Genomic DNA, 8,033 nt, shown 5'->3' on the forward strand with positions numbered 1-8,033 from the left:
GAATAGACTCAAGCCATTTGCATATTTTTTCCCCCCAGAGATTAGTGGGTCAGACAGTTCTGTCACTTACTTGCTACCTGATTTTGGCAATTTCTTACCCTGCCTAAGCCCTCACCTCTAGGATAGCAATAGCAATGGTACTCACCTCCTAGGAGTGTTTTGCAGGCTAAATGTAAGAATGTTTGTTAGTTAGTGTTGCTAAATACCACCACTGGTGTCTATTGTCTTCTCATCTGCATCAATTCTAAGATCCTTGCTCTGTGGGAACCACTTTTCCCCTAGAGCACCACACAGGACATACCTATTTCTGAATACCTTTGATACCTGCAAACCCTAAGCCTCTTAGACAAACCATTCTATCCACCTTGAAGTCTCTCTCTATAATTGCTATCTGAAACTAGAGGCCCGGTGCACCTCTGCCTGGCCTGAGGGCATCAGTGGACCTCCGCGCCACAGCAGCCCAGCCATACCCGCCAGCTCATCGGGCTTCAGCCCGCTGTCCATGTCGATCCTGCACAGCACAAAGTAGTGTGCGAAGCAGCAGGTGGCCAGGGAGGAGCCAGAGCCCAGGCGGGCTGGACGCAGCGCCACTCCCTCTCATCCCCGTCCCGCTGCACCTGCTGCTGCCACTGCCACTTGGGTGCACAGGGGGAGTATTGAGGGAGAGGCTTGCGCTGCTGCAGCTGTGCTCACTAGCCATGAGCCCGGTGTCTGACACCTGTCTGTCAGCTGAGCAGCACTCCTGCTATGGGAGCACACTGACCACCAGGGGGCAGCTCCCGCATTGAGTGTCTGCCCCCTGGTGGTCAGTGCACATCATAGCTACCGGTGGGTGGTCCAGTCGTCTGGTCGTTCGGTCATCCGATTGCTTAGGCTTTAATTTATATAGATGATCTCCCCCCTTTCTATTTTCCCTGACTTATGTAAATATCATCTTAGAAACTTTATTTTACTCTTTTACGTACAGTGTTACTAGTAAGTCTTGTTTTATACCATCTGGCTTGTGTGTCCCTACTCGATTAGAGCAAACAATAGTATTTAATAGATGTCTTGCTTTTATTCTGCATTAACTCTAAAATCAAAGTTCCAGAGACAAAAATACTCAAACATGACAACCTAAATACTATAGTTAAAGATATATCTAACTAGAATTTTCAGAGAATATAGAATTTCGATCAATTAAATTTCTGATTAGGAAGGAAAGATTTGCTTCAAAGCTTTCTATAAAGACTTTAAAAATAGGTTAGTACAAAAGTTCTCATCTTAGTTAAGGACAGTGTAGCAACTATATCAATGCTTATTTGGCGAAGAGGGTTTTAGCCAGGTATCTGCCCACCATGTTAAACAATTATAAGTACCAGACAGATAAAGATGAAAAAGGTATTAGAGACTAAGCTAAGTATATTCTGACTCTTAAAGAGATCATAACTAATAAGAGTTAAATTTTTTGGCATTTTTTATTTTTTTGTGGGGTAGAAGTAATTTATTGGAAGAGAGAAGGAATGGTTTATGAAGGTTTAAGATTAGGTAGGATCTCTCAAGGGGCGGGAAGAGATCTTGCTATGTACAGATCAAGAGGTTTCAAGATTTATTGTTAGCCCTAGCCAGTTTGGCGCAGTGGATAGAGCGTCGGCCTGGGGACTGAAAGGTCCCGGGTTCAATTCCGGCCAAGGGCACATGCCCGGGCTGCGGGCTTGGTCCCCAGTGGGGGCCGTGCAGAAGGCAGCCAATCAATGACTCTCTCATCATTGATGTTTCTATCTCTTCCTCGCTCTCCCTTCCTCTCTTAAATCAATAAAGAAATATATATTTTTTTTAAAAAAAACTAATGAGAGCCAATGAATAATTAGAAGAAAGACTTCATTTGCTTTTTCTGAGTCCCTTTGAGCACATGGAAAGAACCCAGATTTAAGAGGTAACACAACTTAGAGAAAAGAGCTCCTCTTTCTGAGCTCTAACAGTTAGTACCACAAGACCTGAAGGAGAAATCTGACCTCCCCCTCCCCCACCCCATTTTCTTACCTATGGAGTGAGGAACTCTAGTGTTTGAGGTTCCCAGATCTTTGCCAGGACAATATTCTCAGCTTGTCTTGCAAAATCAAATACACTTTTATTGAGCATTTACTAAGTGGAAAGCATCATGTCGTTTTACAGGATATAGAAATGCTAACACAGTACCAGCCCTGGAAAAATACCTACCTCGGGAGCCAATGGACATACCTTTGAGAGGTTTTCCAGTCACACACTGTTTCCCTTAGAAGGGGCCGTTCCCGCTGATGCACGCGTGTTGAAGAACAATAATACACCTTTGCCCTGGACCAGTGGACGCCAGGGGCCCTGCAGGGCTTCAGTGAACATTTTCCTGCCTAATATGTGACAAACCACGCATTCGCTCAGGACTCCTCTAAGTAGTTGGAAAGCAAATAATTAATCTCTATTTGATTTAAAATAACAGTAAAATTGCTGATAATAATCATGATAATGAGAACAGTAACAATAAAGGAACCCACCTATGAGTTATTTCAATTCCCCTAGGGATTTAAACTAAAAATCATCTCTGAAGCTAAGCATAGAGTGGTGTATTTTAAATATTCCTTAGAAAGAGTGGTGAACTATTAATCTAACCATCTAGACAAAAATCTGGGAAGATGCATGTGGGAAGTAAAATATAAATATATCAAAACTGAGCTTAATACTTCTTTTCTGTTAACTGATATTTTGCCAATATGTTATGGGCTTCATCAGAGAACACGAACAGAAACTCTTGTTTGGGCATCAAAGCATTTTTCAATTCTGGCTTAGGTAATAAAATAAATGTGCAAAATCACAGATCCAGAACCTGCTTTGTGTAGCTAGTTGTTTTATCACAGCATTTAAAAAAAGATAGCTATGTACATTTAACTTTAGTACCTGGGAAAAATTTGGAAAGTCGTCAAGAGATTGATTTGCAAACAAGGAGAAGATGCTAGCTATTTCTCAGCATGGCTTTTTCAGAATAAATTTCACTGGATTAATCTGATCTCTTTAGACAGAGTGACTTACCTGACAAATGATAGGCTGTGGGTGTTTGAGAAGAGGGAACGAAGATAAAATATATAAGGAGATGTCAATGACTCAGGTACATGTAAAATTAACTTCATGTTAGTTTATTCTAGACACATGAACACATACTACTTTTCCAAATAATCCTCTAGTCCCGTTCGAGGCTCAATTACCTCCTCCATAAAATATAAGGGTGAGCTAGATTAGTGTTTTTCAAGTTGTGTGCCATGGCCTTTTTGCAGGTCATGAGAGTAACCTAGTAGGTAACAATTAGCAATTTAAAGAATACGAAGTAAACTAGAATAGAAATCATCAGAGTGCATGTACTAAGGGTAAATACTCTTTTGTGTAACTTTTGTTTCAGTTGTGTAGTGTGTGTGTGTGTGTGTGTGTGTGTGTGTGTTTAGTGGGATATAAAATACATTTCTTACTGTGGGTTGCAGTAAAAAACACCACAAAGCCACTGGATGTATTAATATCTAAGATCCCATTTTAATGTTTTTTCTTGCCTCAGCTAACACTTATGGCACATACCAGGTGTCTATCGTCCCTTCTGGATATAACATAATCTTAGATGAGGCACCCAATTAACAAAGACATATAAATGTTGAAATTATTAGTCTGATAGATTACAGTTCTATTTTGCCTGTTCATATAACAATAAAGTACAGTTCAATGACATCACATATGCATTTCACTTAAGTAGGTTCAACTAGATGTATTTAGCAAGCACAAAATTAAAAACATATTTACTTTGGCTCCTAAATGCAAACCAAAAACTTCATTTGGTGCTCTTCTGAAAACAACAACAACAAAACAAAACAGAAAACCACCAGTAATCTTTTCCAACACTATGAAAGAAACTATTTAGAACTTATTAAGAGTTGGCAAGTAACCACCAAGCCACATGCATGGTACTTAAGAGAAATTAGAAATAATACGATTTAACATAATAGACTCTAAAAACCCAGCCCTGTGTGAGCTTCAACCACATTGGAATCCCATTGTAAAATAGGAGCTTAGATGGCTGCCCTTCTCACCTTCCTTCTGAAGAGCATAGGTCATTTTCTTCTTTTTAACCCCCTTTTCTTCCTCTTCCACCTCTTCCACTTCCCCCCTTTTTTCTACCCTCCCCATCCTTTTTTTTCTTTTTTTTTTTACCACAATTGAACCTTAACCATCTATAATAATAAAAGGCTAATATGCTAATTAGACCAGACATCATTCCAGACGTCCTTCCTGACACAGCCAGGGCCAGAGGGAGCCAGCCTGGGTCTCGGGTGCCTGCGTGCGGCCCGAGGGAAGCCAGCCCAGGTCCAACGTGCCTGCTGGCAGCCAGAGGAGGGAAGCCGGGGTCCCAGGTGGCGGAGGGAAGCCAGTGGCAGCAGCTGGGGGAAGGAAGGCCTACTCTTGGGTGAATTTTCGTGCATCAGGCCTCTAGTTTTATATAATTCATTAAAAATGTCATATGTAACTTGTATGTGAGTTATGAAGCCTAGTAATAAAGTAAACCCACTATCAACTTAAGAACAAGAAAGTGCATGTAAAACTAACTTCATGTTAGTTTATTCTAGTGTAGGTTCTCTTCCATCGAATCCTTGGCATCTCTTTCCCCAAAAGGTAACAACAACCTGAGTTTCATATTTATTACTTCTTTCTACTCTTGTCCCCATTACATAAGTGTATCTCTAAATAATATATTTTGCTTTGATTTGTAATGGCTTTTATTAAAATGGTATGAAGCTTTGAGTATATTTGACAATTCACGCATGCAGCTAGAATTCATCCATTACCCATGTTGTAGAATGTTCCATTCTCTGACTAACCACAGTTTATTTAGTCACCCTCCTTCCAGGGAGCTGCTATGAATGTTTGTTAAGTATCTTCTGGTGCACATATGCCAGAAGTTCTCTTGGATGGAGTTTCCCCATCTTTTTCCATCACGGCAATATCAGACCCTGCACTGACCTGCGACTGGCTTGAGGATGGAAGCTGCTCTGTTCCCACTATACAACTCCAATAGCACATCTGTGGCTTCTCCTTAACACATTCGTCTACCACTTCACATAGGTTAGAATCTCTACTACAAGGTGCACCTTGTCTAGGCAAAGGATTGCCAGGTCCCAGGGTGCTAGGAAGCTTAATTTCACAATGTAGTTTTTCAAAATAGTCATGCCAATTTTTAGTATGAGTAGCAAAATATGTCCCTTGTGCCACATCCTCACTATAGTTTATATTAGACCTTAATTTTTTCCAGTTTAGTGAATATGAATTATATCTTATCTTGCTCTTATTTGTATTACTAATGAGTCTGAGCATTTTTTCATATAATTATTGCCTTATTTATTTACTCTTGGTGATATGCCTTTGCTTTACTTTTTTTTTCTTATTGACTTGTAAGAGTTCTTTGTGTATTCAGTATAATACTTTGTTGGTTATATGTTGTCTTAGTCAGCTTGGCTGTTATAAACACAATTCCATAGACTTGCTTAAACAACAACAACAAAATTATTCCTCACAATTCTGGAGCCTGGGAGACTGGTCAGGGTGCCAGTGTGGTCGGTTTTTGGTGAGAACGCTACTCCTGGCTTGCAGAAATCCACTTTCTCATTGTGTCCTCACATAGGAGAGAGAGAGAGAGAGAGAGAGAGAGAGAGAGAGAGAGAGAGAGAGACCTTCTTCTGAGGGCACTAATCCCATCATGAGGACCCCACCCTCATGACCTTATCTAACCCTGATAAACTCCCAAAGGCCCCCCTCTCAAAATATGACCACAGTAGGGGTTAGGGCTCCAACATACGAATTTGAGGGGTAAAAGGGGGACACATAATTCAGTCAATAGTATATGGAACTTCTAGTTTTCTGTTGATCTTTTCACTTTGCTTACGATACTTTTTTACAAATAACAGTAAGCTTGCTCACAAAGTTATATTTTTGTAGAACAAAGTTGTATTATAAGTACTTCTAAGAGTTTTAAAGCTTGACTTTATTAATTTAATTTTTAATCCATCTGGAATTTGTTTTTGTGAACTACTGGAGGTGGAGATTCAATTTCATTTTTGTCCACATGGATAATAGTCCAAGTACCATTTACTGTGTGGTCCATACTCCCCCAATGAACTGCTATGCCACCTGTGTCATAGTGAACACTTATGGAAAATTCTATCAAGTTTCCATGTAAAAGTGGATCTGTCTCTGAGTTTCCTATTCTGTTGAATTGATCAATTCGATTATCCCTGTGCCAGTGCACTGTCTGAGATACTATCCTATATAATAAAAGCCTAATATGCTAAGTGTCTGGTCAACCAATCAAAGCATAATGTGCTAATGATATGCTAAGGCAGCTCAACTGCTCACTATGACATGCACTGACCACCAGGGGGCAGACAGTCATCCTGTCGACCAGTCACTATGACGTGCACTGACCACCAGGGGTCAGATGCTCCGACAGGTAGGTTAGCTTGTTGCTGGGGTCCGGCCTATCAGGACTGAAGGAGAAAGGCCGGACACACCCTGAAGCCCTCTTGTAGTCCCTCCCCATTTGGCCAACCTCCTGCATTCCTCCCTGGCCCAATTGTGCACTGGTGTGGTCCCTCTGCTTGGCCTGGGCCCTCTCGAAATCTGGGACCCCTCGGGGGATGTCAGAGAGCCAGTTTTGGCCCGATCCTGCAGCCAGGCCAAAGGACCCCAGTGGTGCATGAATTCATGCACGGGGCCTCTAGTACATCTATAATACTCTTGACATACAGAATAGCAAAATACTCTAGGTTGTTATTCTTCTTTACAAAATCTTGACAATTCTCTGGCCTTTGTTCCTACATGTAAATTTTATAATCACCTTATCAAGTTCCTTTGAAGATTTTTATAAATACAACTAGAGGCCCGGTGCACAAAAATTTGTGCACTGGTGGGGGGGTTTCCTTCAGCCCCACTTGTGCCCTCTCACAGTCTGGGACCCCTCGGGAGATAACAACCTGCTGGCTTAGGCCCACTCCCGGGTGGCAGGGGACAGGCCCAATCCCTAGGTCCCTGCCCCACAGCCCCTGGTCGGGCTCAGAGCAGGGCCAATTGGGGAGTTGGGGCGCCGCCCCCTGTCATGCACAGAGCAGGGCGGATCAGGAGGTTGTGATGCCACCCTCAGTCACGCTCAGGGTAGGGCCGATTGGGAGGTTGGGGTGCCGCCCCCTGTCACACTCAAGGCAGGGTCAATGTGGAGGTTGCGGCACCACCCCCTGTCACGCACAGAGCAGGGCAGATCAGGGGATTGTGGCACCACCCCTGTCACATACAGAGCCGGCCGATCAAGGGGTTAGGGAGCTCCCCCCTGTCACCCACAGAGCAGGGCCGATCAGGGGGTTGGTTAGATTCCCCCTGCCATGCACAGAGCAGGGCGGATCAGGAAGTTGTGATGCCACCCTAAGTCACGCTCAGGGTAGGGCGATTGGGGGGTTGGGGCGCCACCCCCTGTCACACTCAAGGCAGGGCCGATGGGGAGGTTGCGGCTCCACCCTGTCACACACAGAGCAGGGCCAATCAGGGGGTTGGGGAGCTCCCCCCTATCAGGCACAGAGCAGGGCCAATCAGGGAGTTGGGGCACCTTCCCCTGTCACGAACAGAGCAGGGCAGATAGGGAGGTTGTGACCCCGCCCTCTGTCAAACACAGAGCCCCAGGGCGATCAGGAGGTTTGGGCGCTGCCCCCTGTCACGCTGCTCCAGGGGCCAGGAGGCCTCGCGGCTCCGCTGATCCCAGTGCTGGGAGGCCTTGCGGCTCCGCTTGACACAGGGGCAGTGAGGCCTCGCTGCTCAGCTGATCCCAGTGCTGGGAGGCCTCGCAGCTCCGCTGATTCTGGTGCCAGGAGGCCTCGCAGCTCTGCTGATCCCGGGTTCAGGAGGCCTCGTGGCTCCGCTGATCCCAGGCTGGGAGGCCTCGCTCCGCTGATCCTGGTGCTGGGAGGCCTCGCGGCTCCACTGATCCCGGTGCCGGGAGGCCT

At 44.4% G+C, this 8,033-nt stretch overlaps 1 long non-coding RNA gene across 2 annotated transcripts in view; it reads right to left on the bottom strand.

Moving 5' to 3' along the window:
- The window catches only part of LOC106724600, an 18,166-nt gene that overhangs the window by 360 nt on the left and 9,773 nt on the right, over positions 1-8,033 (bottom strand). For both annotated transcript variants that reach the window (XR_001360450.1, XR_001360451.1), the window contains 2 exons: positions 5,562-5,659; positions 2,221-2,404 (listed from right to left, as the gene is read on the bottom strand). This is a non-coding gene — a long non-coding RNA (uncharacterized LOC106724600). The remainder of the gene's footprint in view (positions 1-2,220; positions 2,405-5,561; positions 5,660-8,033) is intronic.

Source organism: Myotis brandtii, unplaced genomic scaffold, assembly GCF_000412655.1.
Source record: "Myotis brandtii unplaced genomic scaffold, ASM41265v1 scaffold90, whole genome shotgun sequence".
Classification (NCBI taxonomy): Eukaryota; Metazoa; Chordata; class Mammalia; order Chiroptera; family Vespertilionidae; genus Myotis; species Myotis brandtii.